Genomic DNA, 16,622 nt, shown 5'->3' with positions numbered 1-16,622 from the left:
GCAGAACAGCGGAAATCGAGGAAAAATAAAAAACGGAGAGAGAGAAGAAAAGCCAACAGGAGAAGGATCAAACAAAAAGCAACAGAGGAAACAACCGAGGAAATATTGGAAGAAATAGAATTTACAACTTTAAATGAACCCAGTGAGCTAACTGTAATTAACTTAACGGATCTGACTCTCAATAGGGCTGAAACACAACTACTGGCCTTAGGGCTCTCTTTCTGTCCAAAAAGTTCCTTTAACTATGCAAAATCTCAAATAGATGTCTATAAAAGTGTTAGGAAACTTAAATTAATGAAATTCCATGAGCAATCAAACAAATCTTTGAAAGGGGTAGCATTGACTACACAAACACCTACAGAAAAGCCGTCAAATGAAAATGAGATGATACAAGACTCACAGGAATTAGTTGATACTCTTTATCAATTACAGCAAGAGAGTGATCTAACTAGTGAAGCAACAACGTCAAGTGTAACACAAACGAACACAGAGCGAGTCGTGAAATGCCAAACCCCTTTCAAGCCACCGTCTAAGTTCTACCCTCTATCTATTAAAGACACAATCGATAGCTTCCAGGAGCAAGTGATTGCTGATCTAAAAAATCTTAACAAATCATCTCAAAAGGTAACTAAGGCCAGAAAAAATAATAAAGAACTGCAGTACCACCAACTAATGACAAAAATCAAAAATACCAAAGAAATAGTAGTCCGCAATGCAGACAAAGGCGGAAATGTAGTCTTACTAAAAAGAGAAAACTACTTGAAAGAAGCCATGAGCCACTTGGATGATAAATCATGCTATGGGACATGTAACAGAGTAATTTGGAACTCAATAAATTCAACATACCGAGTAAAACTAATGGCCTGGCGAGAGATGGGCTTGTTAACAACAGAAGAATATAAATATTTGTGGACCCAAAAGCCTGTAATCCCCATCATGTACTTTATACCAAAGATCCACAAAGATAAAATCAATCCGCCTGGGAGGCAGAGCATATCTGCACGTAACAGCATATTTGAAAAAATGTCCAAATACGTAGATTTCTTTTTACAAGACTTTGTTCAGAATCTGGCTTCATATATTAAGGACACGGGTGACTTTCTAATTAAAATAAGAAATCTTGAATGGCATGAGAACTTTCTTTTGATTGCTTTGGATGTAACCTCGCTATACACATCAATCAAACATAGTGACGGATTACGTGCACTGAAATATTACCTAGCAAGAAGAGGAACCACCTATCCGGAGCATAATAAAATGTTGATGAACATGGTTGAGCTGTGTTTAACAAACAATATATTTATGTTTCAGGACGTGCTGTACCAACAATTACGTGGGGTGGCAATGGGTGCAAGCTTCTCTCCCAGCTATGCATGTTTACACATGGGCTGGTGGGAGGAGCTTGTACTCATGACCAAATATAAGGAGATTTTTGAAAATAACATTCAATGTTGGTTTAGGTTCATTGATGACCTTTTTTTGGTTTGGAAAGGAACAGAACAAGGAGCTAGGGATTTTATCGATCAGCTCAACATTAACGACCTAAACCTCAAATTTACTTCCAACATCAGCAAAACGAGGGTAATATTTCTTGATGTAGAGGTGTATATAGAACATGGGAGAGTGGAAACAAAATTACATAGAAAACCAACGGCAGGGAACTCAATTCTACATGCCAGCAGCTCCCACCCCAAGCACCTCATTCAAAGCCTTCCTTATGGGGAACTACTATGAATCAAACTTATTTGTAGTGATAGTGGATCCCTGAAAATAGCCCATCAGGAATGCATTGACCGTTTTAAGGTACGAGGTTACAGCAACAAATGCTTACAAAAAGCCTTAGCCAAATGCAATCAGGTTGACAGAGGGACTCTGATTAGTCAAACCCCAAAACACGATGCCCCTGGCGACGGGTCAACCAATAACTTCAGATTTATTTTTGAATATAACCGCCTGGAAGGAGCAGTAAGGAAGATTAGCAATAAAAATTGGTACCTTATAAGACAGGACCCCATAATCGGTAAAATTATCCCCAAACGCCCAGCTATCACATATAGAAGAGGAGTATCTATGAAGGATATGTTGGTGGATAATGACCCTTGTGGGGTGGAAACCAAGGGATCTTGGCTGTCACAAAGACGGGGATTCTTCAAATGTAAGGTGTGTAAGGCCTGCCAATATGGGGTCTCTACAACAAACTACACTACACCATTTGGGGGCCCCAATAATGAAATTACCAAATCGTTGAGCTGTAAGACGGATCATGTGATATATGTGTTGGAGTGCCCATGTAAATTAAGGTATATTGGGAGTACCATCCTACCACGGCACAAAAGAATACTCCAACACATTCGTGCAATCAAAAACCATGACCAGGCGTATCCAGTGGCGCGTCATTTCCAGGCAAAACATGAGGGTAACCCAAAAGATTTAAGTTACTTCCTCATTGACTCTGTCCCTAAAAACAAAAGAGGGAGGGACAGAGAAAAAACAATCAGAATATTGGAAATGTACTATATTTTAAATCTAGATAGTAAGCACCCAAATGGACTAAATAGCTCGGAGGAGCTTCACGCCAGTCTGTAACGGTCACGCTAATGCAAAGGGATCAAATCATAACATATACATACATGTATATAAAAAAAATTCCTTGCTGTAACCCTGTTCCAATCTTTGACATGGAGCCAGATTAATATTAATTATTTGCTTGTACTAATTTTAAGCTCCAGCAGTACTTTACTATTTATATATCGGCCGATATTATAGTAACTACTGGACTACTATGACATCTAGACTTGCTTCCTTTTTTTATACATATATATATATTTATTTTTTATATATATATATTCTCTCTTTCTTTACCAGCACCTATCACTTTTTTATCTAGTAGTTTTAAATTGAAGCACATTTTGCACATCTATATATCTAGACCTATTTAGATATTAATAAACACAAAAATTAATAATAAAAATTAAACAATCTATAAAAATGCTTTGGGCGAGGTTTGCCTGGAATCATCTTCCAGTAGGCAACCTGATTTGTCTTTTCCCTGTTTTTCCTTTCAAGATACGGAACCTCAGTGAACTATTGTTCCAAGTATGCTAACTCCAACTAATTACCGGAAGTAACTTCAGTTCCAACCACGTAGTTATTAGGTAATGAACCAACTGTTTAGGAGCAAACATTAAAACAGAGTATGATTATCTCAATACACACATAAAATAAATCCATAACAATAAATCATTGCGCAATACCCTAGTAAGGATTTATCCTATTATTCCCTGTAGGGAGCAGTTGGGAGGGCGACCTTGGATTTTACTATTACATACAAAACGATGATTTTATTACATTTAGGTATTGAGGACTGTTTTTATGGTTATATTTATAAAAATTGTGTATTATTACTAAACTTTTACACAGAATTTTATATATATGTGGTTTCTTTTATGTATTTATATATTTATATATTTATACATGGTTTTATCTTGGGCATTTAGATGCCAGGTATGTATTTATAAATTTATGGATTAATCTATTTATTTATATATTTATTTTTGATTGGTGAAATACAATCTGTTTATTTGAACCTGCCTCAATATACATAATCACAATCACTTATGAGACATTATACATGAATGATTGTATTGCTTCAGTTTGAGGTTCTGTATATATATTTATATCTGATTAAATGAGGCATAAGGATGTCTAAATTGATAGGAAAAATATACAGTGAAAAGATAATCTGTAAAGAAAAAACATGTTGTTATCAAAGGTTTAAAAAAAAGCTGTTGAACAAACAGTGCCCAACCCCTTTAAAAGTGTAACACTATTGGTGGTTCAGCGTCATGTGATCAAGTCCCCATGCAGGGATGAAACGCGTAATGGCTGCTGTGTTGTCGATGTAACCTACAGGACAATAAAACCTCTCGGTATTTGAAGAATCGTGGTCCGTGCTCTTTTTCCGTGGCTGGTGGAAGAATCGCGGAGTGGAAGAGTGCTTGACGATATATATATATATATATATATATATATATATATATATATATATATATATATATATATATATATATATATATATATTTTTTTCACCAGTTCCCGCCAAACGCCGCCGCTCACTTTCTTCCGGGTGCAGTTACCTCACGGTGGCAGACCGTGTAAATATTCAAACCAAATCCTTTAGCCTGCTAAGGACGGTAACGCACTCCAAGCCAGTCGAGTTTTCAAATTGCTTTATTCCACCATTTTTGACAAACCGGTTTCGGTCATGACGACCTTTCTCAATGTCAAAAGTCCATTTGCAATCAATCTTTTAAATACAGAGATGTCAAAGGAAATAGAAAGAGGATTACTGTGTATCGATACATAAACATAAAAGAGGGGTCTTAGTGCTTGTATTGCAGCACAGTGGCCATTTTGTAGTGGCTATTTACACAGCATTGTAACAATAAATTCATTGTTATCGAGTTATCCTCAAACAAGGATCGACCTTTACAAGTTTGTAAGAAAATTAAAACTTAAAAAAATGTTCCGTGGCAAAGAAACACAACCATCGCCAATGACAGATGAAACTAATTACGCTTCAGGATCATTGACAGTAGCGGATTTAACTACACTACAAACCATGAATATCTTGGCTGAGGACATCACAGGAAGCCAGGAGGAGGCACTGGGTGGAGAACTCACACTCATCAGAGATTTGGAACTAACACAAATCGGAGGCAAGAGCTCTCTCAAAAAGAAATCAAGATTCATCCCCAAAACTGGGTTTGACATGATTGATAGTTTCCAAGAGATGGTTATACAAGATCTAGACAAATTGAGAACAGTATCTAATCATGAAGTGATCAAATTGCACAACGTTACAATACAACAACGAGAGGCCATTAAATCTTTGCAGCAAAACAGATCCCTGGAAATAAAGCCCTCAGATAAGGGCGGGAATGTTGTGGTCCAGGATAAAGAACTGTATGAGCTGGAGGCTCTTAGACAACTCAGTGATGTTAACTGTTATAAAATCTCCAGGCAGCAATATAATGAGAGTGTCTTAGAGTTTTATCAGTTAATCACCAAATGGCGGGATAAGGGGATTTTACAGCAAGACGAGTTTGAATTTATCAAAACAGTTCATCCCACTATACCCACCTTTTATCATATCCCCAAGCTGCACAAAGATAGTAAGAACCCTCCTGGAAGGCCTATCGTGTCTTCAAAAGGAAGCCTCCTTGAAAACACTTCAATTTTGATTGATACTGTTTTGAGTCCATTTGTTTGTAATTTGGTATCATATGTCAAAGATACATCTGACTTCATTAAACAAATTGCGGATATACCATGGGAGGAGAACTATAAGTTAGTCACCATGGATATAACCAGCCTTTACACAAGTATTAATCATGTACAGGGCATAGAAGCAGTTGAAACCTTTTTGAGATCCAAATCCGTACAATTTGCGGAGCATAATCAAATGATCTTGGAACTTATTAGCTTTTGCCTCAACAAAAATATTTTTTTATTTGGCAGCCAGCTGTACATCCAAACACAAGGTACCGCGATGGGCACGTGCTTCGCCCCCAGCTACGCGAATCTCTTCGTGGGCTGGTGGGAGAAGCACGTGGCCTGGTACGGGACTAACGAGCCCTGGATGAATAAGATTGCTGTCTGGACCAGATATATCGACGATATTTTTATCGTCTGGAAAGGGTCAGAAACTGAATTCCTGACGTATCTTGACATTTTGAACAAAAACAATTTTAATTTGCACTTTACGAGCAATATCAGCAACTCACAAGTGGCCTTTCTAGATTTATTGGTTTATGTCAGTGAAGGGCAATTAATGACTAAACTATACCGCAAAACCACTGCGGGTAATGCCACCTTACACTTCACGAGTCAACATCCAAGAAGCTTGGTAAATAGTATCCCCTACGGGGAACTATTGAGGATCAAGCGCAATAGCACTTTAGACACAAACTACCAACAATCTAAGAAAGAAGCCATCAAACGTTTCAGTGCAAGGGGTTATCCAAGTAAAATATTGAGAGCTGCAGAAAAAAGAGCAGATGAGAAAGAGAGGAGTCACCTGCTAGCTACACAATATGATAAGACCCAGGAAGATGTAACTCGGTTAATTTTGACGTTTTCCAAAAATTCTTCACAAATACGTCAAATCATTAACCGACATTGGAAAATCCTACAGGCAGATACGATTATAGGAAAACAACTGCCCCAATATCCCAGCATAACATACAGAAAGAACACTTCGTTACAGGACCTATTGGTGCACAGTCACTTTGAAAAAACCCAGAAGAATAGAAATGAGATCCAAGGCTTTTTTCCCTGCTCCAAATGCAAAGCATGTAAAAATAGCAAAAAAACGAAATGCTATAAAGTACCAGGGAGACCAACTGAGAAATTAATTTTAAAATTTCTAAACTGCAACTCAGACTTTGTAGTATACTGTCTAAGTTGTCCATGCCATCTGCTATACATAGGGAGCACAGTACACCCTGCTAAAAAGAGGGTGTTAGAGCACATGCGTGCAATCACCAACAACGACAAAAACTATCCAGTCGCACGACATTTTGCTTCACATCATCAGAGTGATAGCCGCAAATTAAGTTACTTTTGCCTAGATCAAATTCCACCAAAACAAAGAGGAGGCGACAGGGTTAGAACATTGCGCCAACTAGAATCAAGATATATTCTAGAATTGAGAACATTGGCACCCTTTGGCCTTAACAGCGAGGAAGAACTATGGGTGCACATAGGATAATGTATAAGATAGAATATAATTATTGGGCAGCTTTTTAAGTACCTGATACCACCGCACAGTGTAATAGTTTTATGAGTTTCCTTCCAGCCCGTCCTCCAATCTTTACTGTGTTTATTTTTCTGTTTATTTTACTCTTTAAATTAATTTTTTCAGCATCAACTGTAAACTTTAATGAATCTCAATTAGAATATGTGACACACTCTACCTGAATGAACTTTCATTATGTGTTAGAGATAGTAATTTTCTGTCTCATATGCTGTCCCCTTCCGTTTGTTGAAACTATATACGTGATGATGTTAGTTGGATTATGAATTAATTTGTAACTGATTGTGAAGAAATAAGTAGGACTATAAGTCTTAGCCCATTCAGGGCAGAATAACTCGATAACAATGAATTTATTGTTACAATGCTGTGTAAATAGCCACTACAAAATGGCCACTGTGCTGCAATACAAGCACTAAGACCCCTCTTTTATGTTTATGTATCGATACACAGTAATCCTCTTTCTATTTCCTTTGACATCTCTGTATTTAAAAGATTGATTGCAAATGGACTTTTGACATTGAGAAAGGTCGTCATGACCGAAACCGGTTTGTCAAAAATGGTGGAATAAAGCAATTTGAAAACTCGACTGGCTTGGAGTGCGTTACCGTCCTTAGCAGGCTAAAGGATTTGGTTTGAATATATATATATATATATATATATATATATATATATATATTACCTACTGGCGGTCGCCAGTAGGTAGTTATAGTTAGGACCACGTTTCCATAGGAAATCCGCAACATTCTATTTTGAATAACTTTGGCGCCGGTTGACGAATCCTCGCGAATTTTTCAAAATAGGTGGGGCGCTACGCTCCGCTCCTACCCTGAAAGTCTCGGGGGGATTCGTCAAGCGGGGGCTGAGATAAAAGGGGGGTCCCAAAACGCGTTTTTCCCATGCATTTTTCCATAGGACCTTTAGACACAGCTACAGCCCGAACGGCTGAACAGAATTACTTGAAATTTGGCAGAGAGGTAGTTCTCAGGTCAAGGAAGTGCCTTTTGTAGGTTTGGTGTAAATCTGTTCAGTAGATTCTGAGAAAATAGCCTTTAAATCAATATATATATCTGAGCCAGCTTACGGTGCGCTTACGGTGCGCTTACCGTACGCGTACGGTGGCGTGCGCGAGCGCGATTCTGATTGGCCCTTAGATCTTAGTAAACATTCGAATCGGTCGAAACCAGGAAGCGGCGGCCGCCATTTTCTCTCTCGCACTCTGACAGGGGGTTGAAAAACAAAGTGCAAATCATGTAAAGGGGCTGTTTACACAGCTCCCAAGCACCTAGCCATGTCGAGGGAGTCCCCAACGATCCCCCAAGTGAAAAAAGGCAATTTTAATTTTTTCAAAAATTTCGCCGATTACGCTTACCGTACGCGTACGGTAAGAAATAATAATAAAAAAAAAAAATATCCACATTCTCCCCACCCCGTGCCCGAAGGGCACCTTTTGTTCATGGCTCATCAGAGATAAACAAAACCTATATTTTACCGGTCACAACGATGCTCATCATATGACCTCCATGTGCGCACGCGTGCTCACTGTGCACGCACGGAACGAACTGCGTTAAGTGGGCGCGCACGCCACAAATGGCGTAAAGTAACTTAGCATTTAAAAAAACTTACAAATTCACTGAAAAAACCATAGGTTTCACACACGTTATAGTTAGGAATTAGCATTTAAAAAACCTTGCAAATTCACTGAAAAAACCATAGGTTTCACACATGTTATAGTTAGCTGGACATTTTACTGATAAAAAACCAATGAAATTCCCCCGTTATAGTTACTGTAGGCGACTATAACTCACGCGACCGTAATCCTCTGCTGATGACATATGTGTCTTTATGAAAAAAAAATATTTGTAATATATGTATAGCTAAAATTTTATGGAAGAAGACATGGGCAAATAAGTGTCTAAATACAGTATTAGCATCAGCAGAGGATTGCGGTCGCGTGAGTTATAGTTGCCTACAGTAACTATAACGGGGGAATTTCATTGGTTTTTTATCAGTAAAATGTCCAGCTAACTATAACATGTGTGAAACCTATGTTTTTTTCAGTGAATATATATATATATATGAAGTTAGATAGCCTTCAGGTAACCAATTGCCGGAAAACAGACGAAGCGAACCCAAGGTTTATTAGTGCCAATGTTTATTCGGTGCCCAACACCATCGCCGCCATAACGCGTTTCAGCCCACGTGGGGCCTTGATCACATGACGGTCGCCAGTAGGTAGTTATAGTTAGGACCTAGTTGCCATAGTAAAAGCGTTTTTTGATTTGCCAATATCTATGGCGCCGTATGACGAATCTCCTTGATAGATATATATATATATCAAGGGTGAGACTGAGCAACCAAACAATTCTGCCATACCCCACCTGCAGACCTTTACCTGTTAGTGTGGTGCAGGACCAGCGACTTCATGGTGAGCAAATCTGGCACAACGAGGTAGGGCAATCATTAGAACAAGAAACTGAATGAGGAAGAACAGCAATGAGAATGTACTGGGCACCGCATGCATCCTGTCAGCACAAGCATATAACTGCACTTTAAGGTCTGCAGAGAGCTGCTGGGACACCAGTCAGTCATGACTACACTTATGGCTGCTGATCGACCGCAGAGGCACCAGAAACACCTGGCGGTGATTCAAAGAGAGGTGCAGCCCAAATGTGCTGCCCTTAATGCCAGGGAGGAACTAGTGCTTTGCTTTCTGTTTACTTTCCACAGAACTGTGCAATTGTTTTGTGCTTCCTCATTGCGGGGGGAGGGGGGGGTGTGGGTGTGTGTGTGTTGCTTCTCCCTACAGGAAGTACTTTTATATACTTTCCTATCTGGTAAACCCTCTCAAGTGCATGTTGCTGTCTGATAATGCCTGTGTCTGACACAGTTTCTGTACTTTTATAGTGGGTGTGTTATTAAAGCGCTATGTTTTGTATTGTATGTTCAATAGAAGACATGGATGCACTGTACTAGGATCAAAGTGTGGCTAGTCATGCTGGCAGGTGTCAGATAAGGGGAAGGAGGGTTTGGAACGGCCAATGCAGCTCAGCAAAAGTTGCCATTTTCACCCTTCCAGTAGTCTGCAGTGTTTTGCGGTTTCTTTCACCAGTGCAATGTTTTTTCACGCACTTACGCACAGCGACATAATGTCAATGCTATTGGAACTCATCCAAGCCAAACAAACTGTGGAGTATGCACAACATCCAGCTATAAATAAAATACAGTCAAACAGAGGCCCAAACAGGACATGAAATACAGGCAGTGACAGTCTTTACAGAAAGCCAAAGTGCTAGATTGACACAATAAGCCTGCGAGAATAACAAATAGAAGGCTTGGGGAACGACCACCCTTTTTAACCGCCTTTCTGAATGACAATGCCGTGGGGGTAAAGGGAAGGGTTCCCACTTTTTTACAGATACCACCAGCCTCTACAATAGAGTGGATGCACCAGATGAAGTGGATTTAGCCAATATAGATCTCAGAAAATATTGTTCTGTATTTTGGCATTTATATTGCGCTTCCAACCCTGCTGTGGGGTGCTGAAGCACATATTCAGAGGGGTAGCACACTACACAATGGGGTTTGGAAAATGTGGTATGCACTGTGATCCTATGCAGAAAGAGTTTTATTATTGTGTGTGAGTGGCCAGGCAGGAGCTATTATCTTGCATTGGGGTGCTGCGCCAGTAGTGTGATGGAGGAGGTGTGAGACAAAGGCTCGATATATAATTCCAATTGCAGGTCTTGTGTCATGTTTTATGCTTTTTATTATGCTAGAAACAGGGGGAATAGTCTGATATGTATATCTGCATGGTCTGTGTTATTGGTAGTCCAGTTGGGGTCTGGGAGACTAAAATATATAGATTACTTCACAGCAATAACCCAGCAGGGTGCTGTGAGTGTGTACACAATAAAAGGAGAGGGGCTAGTCAGAGAAGTCCCACAAAATCCATATAGCAACATGTCCAAGGCAGAGATGCTGTCAAGTGAATAAAACAATAGCAAATGGCAGAAGCAGAAATTGGTGACATGATCAGCAGCCATGCGCCTTTTGGACTGCACCTCTTGAAAGAGGAAGGAAGTGGAAGAATAATCTAAGTTGGCAACCTGAGAAGAAACTGCATAATATTTCAAAAGGCTAGATTCCGCTAATGCCTGCCAGTCTGAAGGAAGCCAGAATTTTGAGTGGAGGCTTGCTCCCCAAACCGCTTTGAGGCAATGTCGATGAGCACCAGTCGGGAAAATTTTTCTCAGGTTCTGGCTTAGACTCTTGTTGTGCCGGAACCCTACATGTGCAAGGCAGAGAGACCAAACACTTGGTTGGTTGATGCTCAGGTAGCACAAGAATAAATCACTCCTCTTCATTCAAACTATTTCTTCTCAGCTACATTGAGCCCAATACTTTTCAAAGATCCCTGAGATGCTTGTTATTTCTAGTTTACATTGGGAGGCATCCTCCTGCCCTACTAGAATTTCCTCCCAAACAACGTTTACTTTCCTTATTAGCAGTGAAGGTACCTTAAGGGTAAATGAGACAATGTAGTAAAAGGACACTTACCCTTCTTTCATTGTTTTAGCTACAACAGCAGTGTGGCACAGATTTGGGAGTTTTCATTTCGTTCAGTTTTAGTCCAGCTGTGAACTGTGAGCCTTGTGAAAAACAGCTTTTCTATATGTTTCTACACACTAACCTTCATTCTGATCTACTAGTCCCTTTCCGCTCCCCCACTCTCCCCCACATTCACTCTGCTCTCACTTGTCGAAAGAAGCCAGTGATGCAAAACAACAGTAGCCAATGGGTGTCATTTCCTGTTCAAGGCAACTCCTACTTCTGCCTGTCAAGCCACAAATGTGTGCTGATTGATTCTGCTGGATACTGCAGCTCATACCTGCCCTGGGAAAGCAGAGCCTTTCTCTGCCTTGTACATCCATAGTCTGGCATTGGGCCTGTTGGTAGATTTAAGGGAGCACCAAACAACCTCATACTCCAACACTAGTTGCAATGTCTCAGACTAGCCCTTCAGATTCTTGAGCATTTGGTCCTATCCTGAGGATCATAGCACAGTAAAGATAACCTCTACAATCCGCATTGATCTTCATTATAAGTTGAAGTACATTTAGCACTATTGATGAGGAAATATGAAACTACCCCCTACTACTCAAGGTTGCTTACAATGTGTCGAGCTATCTTTCCCATTCCTGGGCATGGGGTCTCATTCTGCTGACCCTTACTATTGCAAAGATATCACCTGCAACCGGATTTATAGACATCAGAAGGTGAAGCACATCTACACCTGCCAAGCTGGGAAAATCAGAGTACCCCCTGCTACTTCAAGGTTGGTCATAATGGCTAAAAGTGGCATTCTTTATTCTTGGGCACTTGGTTCCATCCTACGAACGCTTGGCATTGTCAAAATTATCACTCCCAACCTGCTTTTATTGGCACAAGAAGGTGAAGCACATTGAGCCCTGTCGTCTAGAAAAAAGGAAGCTAACTACCCCTTCTACTTCAAGGTTGGTCCCAATGCCTTGGGCTCTACTTCTTGAATTCCTGGGCACTTGGTCCCATCCTACTGACCTTTAACATCGAGAAGATATCACCCGTAATCAACTTTTATTGGCATTAGAAGGTGAAGTATGCAGAGCCCTCTACTACTTTTCAATGTATCGGGCTAGCCTTATAGATTCAAAGGCACTTGCTCTCATCCTGAGGACCTTTACCATTGGAAGAGATCACCCACAGCAAGCTTTTAACGGCATTAGAAGGGATGTATGTTGATCCCCCTCCAGCTAGGGAAAATCAAACTAGTGGCAGCTTGTGAAGTGATGAGGCGTAAAATGATTACTTTTATTCTTAGTGAGCACAATTTCAGTAAAGGCTAAAGATGTTTTTCTTTGAGAACAGTCAGAAACAAATCTTGCTCGCACGCAGAATACAATAACAAACCTTATGCTTTACTACATGAACACTTCACCAGCTGCCAATGAATCAAACTACCCCATTTTACTTAAACGTTGGTTGCCTGTGCACTTGGTCCCATGCCGCTGATGCAAGTGATTTTGAAGTTTTCACCTGTACCCGATGCCGGTGACATCTTCAGGATTACTACTTTTATCTGCTTAAAAGGTGAAGCTAGTTTGGCCCTGCCATCTAGGAAAACAATCTACCCCCACCACTTCAAGACTGTTTGCAATGTCTTGGACTAGCAATCCAGATTCCTTGGCACATGATCCCATCCTGCTAACTTTTATGGAAGGCTTTTCAGAGAGGTGCTAAAACAAATGCAATACAGCCTAGTGTGAAACGTGTATTTCGTGCTAAAAAAACCCCATAAGGAAGCCAATTAAGATTGTGGGTAAAATGTTGGTGGGCTATCAAAAAAGGTGACCCAAGCACTGCCTTGCCAAATTACTTCACAAATTCTAAATAGTATGAAACAGCAGCAGTACGTCAGAGAAAAGGTGGAGTGTGCATTAAGAGTTATCATTAATTAGAAACAAGGCAGTTGCAATACCTCTGTATTTAGAAGTGAGATGTCACCTGAATGAATGAGTCTAGTGTGGGAGATAGAAAGGAAAAAGACAGATTAGAGCCACACCAAAGGAGAACTTTTAGAAAGCTACATGGTAGCAGCAAAAAATATGGAAAGAGAAGAAAAAGGGGGAAAGAAAACCGGAGAACTCCATTCATTTACCTCAGATGTAGACATGCGCATACGAGCATGTTTCATTAGTGGTGCAGCACTAGAACAAGGTGCTTGGAAATCATTCTTGTGAGAGAGGTGGATTCAAATTCTGAGAATAATGTTAACCTTCATAGAAAGAATGGCCGCTTCAGTGGACTCTCTTTAAAGGACTAGGGCAGAAAACTGAAAAGAATGTAAAAAGCTGGGACCAAATGTAGTCTGAAAGCAAAGACTGGGCTATACGATGCAAACTGTAATTTTGTCGCAGGCGGAGCAGTGCTTAATTTGAGCCAGTGGTTTCCGGGGCTCGGTACCGGCACTTAAATATCAACACTGGTGCTTATGACTGTCTGCCACATGGTGGCGCTGTCTACATACATTAAAAATTACTATTTCTTGCCGCCCAAGCCATTCTCATGGCCTTAGAGGCCTGAAATAGTCTGAATTGTGACACTTGTAGAAGTGTGATGGTTAGTAGTCATGTTGTTACTATTATTGGCAGCATGGTAGGGGCAAAGAGTGGTGCAAGCTGCAGTGGCCTCCTGACGAGAGCCCTAGCACTTTGCTTTACTTAAATGAGGCAATTCCTCCAGATTTTTGTAAATTAATTAGTGAAAAAGACACAAAAGTAGCAAAGAATGAGTGGACAAGCAAAACCCACACAAAGGGTGCCGCGATGTGAAATAAGCTTGTGATTCAAAACCATTACTTGTATTTTTTTCCCAATCACAGCAAGGTATTTATAGAAATAAATCATGCCAGTATCGGGCCATCAATTTCTCCAATACAATATACTGAAAATACTAGTAAATTTGGGCAATGGAATACTTGTTATATCTCTTTCAAGGACTTAAAATATGAAGTAATGAACATCTGTACGGTGATGTTCTACAACTTCTGTGTATAAGGCACTAGAGCACTAAACCGTCTTCAAAAAGGCATACATCATGAAGATATGCTTGTCTATGATAATGTGATTGGGACAGTAGGCAAACCCAACATAAAATAGGTTCTTGGCTACACCTCAAGCAGCTGTAGTTTGAAAAAATACACAAATATTGTGGCTTAAAAATAAATCATTGCATAATCCCAAAAGGTCCAGTAATACTTCATTTCTATGCTATGTAAACTCAACAGATGTGTTCCTCTTTCTCGAACACTGAAAGGCAATGGGTTAGGGCCAGTATCTGACTGCTAAGCACTGACCCCAAACACGCTGCAAGGGATTCACATTCATTGCTGCACGTGACCTGCACGGCTCATCAAGCACCGAGACAGCCATCCTCGACCTCCAGGACCTCTCGCCGCCTTCGACACAGTCTCCCACCGCACCCTATAAACAAGACTTCATGACGCCGGCATCCGCAACAAAGCCCTGGAATGGATCCGCTCCTCCCTCACCTGTCGAACACAGAGAGGCCGACTACCTACATTCCAATCTGAACCAACAGCTATTAGCCGTGGAGTGCCTAAGAGCTCGTCCCTGAGCCCCACTCACTTCAACATCTACATAGTCCCGCTCGCAGTCATCGTCAGGAACCACAGCCTCAACATCATCTCCTATGCTGACGATGCCCAGCTGATCCCCTCCCTCACCAACAAACCCACAGTCACCAAGAACAACTTCCATGACGGGATGAAGGATGTTACTACCTGGATGACAGACAGATGTCTCAAGCTCAACTCCGAGAAGACCACACCCTACACCTGGGACGACTCCTGGTAGCCTGCAGATCTTGGATCCCCCCCACAGACCAAGCATGAAACCCTGGAATCAGATAAATGCCGTCTCATCATCCTGCTTCCACACACTATGCCTGCTCCATAAGATCTTCAAGTGGATCCCTACTGAGTCCAGAAAAACAGCCACCCATGCACTCATCAGCAGCAGACTCAGCTACGGCAACACACTCTACGTGGGCATCGCTCAGAAACTCCTCAAAAAACTGCAGATTATTCAGAACGTCTCTGCCAGACTCATCTTCAATATCCACCACCGCAGCCACATCACCAGGAACCTGAGAGACCTCTACAGGCTCCCAGTCAACAAAAGAATCACCTTCAAGTTCCTCACACACTCCTACAAAGCCCTATATGATGCAGGACCTGCGTACCTTAACCACCGCCTCTCATTTCACGCACCGTCCAGAGAACTTCGCTTCACCCATCTGGCCTTGGCCACTGTTCCATGTATCCACAAGACCAAGGCTGGAGGAAGGTCCTTCTCCTACCTCGCAGCAAAGACCTGGAACACCCTGCCCCTCCATCACAGGCAATCACTGTCACAGCCTTAATTCAGGAAGGACCTCAAGACCTGGCTCTTCGACTGAACCACAGTGTCTACGGCGGATCAGCAACCCGCCTCACCCCATCGCCCCCCAGCGCCTTGTGACCCTTATGGGTCAGTAGTCACACTTTACAAGTCACCTGATTGACGGACTGACTGATCAAGATGAGGGTTTCAGGAGTGCTCAGAGAGCTGCCACTTGAGTGAGCTATGGTGCTATATAGTGAAGTTCAATGGACGGTGTTAACTTGAGAGTGGCAAGGTTATGGAAGAGATTTGGTGGCTCATTATGAGAGGTGCAGGAATCATGGCTGGTACTTCCGCTCTGCTGAATTGTTGATGCTGTAGAGTTTGTTTTCTACCTGGAGTAAAATCGTCCCCTCATTCTGAGTATGGAAGGTGGATTCATTGATTGATTGATTTGGGTATTTATAAAGCGAAACTATCACTCCGGAAGGAGCATCCTGGCGCTATGTGGAAGAAGGAAAAGGAAGGCAGGTATCTCGATTATATGAATGATGAGCACTGGGAATACGACGCAGATACAATTTTATTACACACGAAAACTGCATTTTTCGCCCTGATAGTTATCCCTGCACTTTTTTTTCCATCAAGGATTATCTGACAAAAGTTGTGGGGGAAAATCATGAGGTGCAGTAATATCCTCCACCAAATGTGTAATATTAATTAGAGAACAATCCCCAGCTTCAAACCAAATCCGGATTACATGGGCATATGTAATGAGCACCTTAGGCTGAAGGTGGTAGGAGTTTACCAGAAACAGCATGCTCAACTGATGCTTTTTATGGTGACAAAATCGAGGATTATTTTAT

The 16,622-nt window shown here is 41.1% G+C and overlaps 1 protein-coding gene across 1 annotated transcript in view; it reads right to left on the bottom strand.

Annotated features, from left to right (window-relative positions):
- Positions 1–16,622, bottom strand: part of CFAP206 (cilia and flagella associated protein 206) — a 334,518-nt gene that overhangs the window by 234,487 nt on the left and 83,409 nt on the right. The window lies entirely within an intron of this gene.

The sequence above is a fragment of the Triturus cristatus genome, chromosome 6, assembly GCF_964204655.1.
Source record: "Triturus cristatus chromosome 6, aTriCri1.1, whole genome shotgun sequence".
Classification (NCBI taxonomy): Eukaryota; Metazoa; Chordata; class Amphibia; order Caudata; family Salamandridae; genus Triturus; species Triturus cristatus.
The sequence above is the reverse complement of the archived record's forward strand: the minus strand, read 5'-3'. Positions and strand labels throughout refer to the sequence as shown.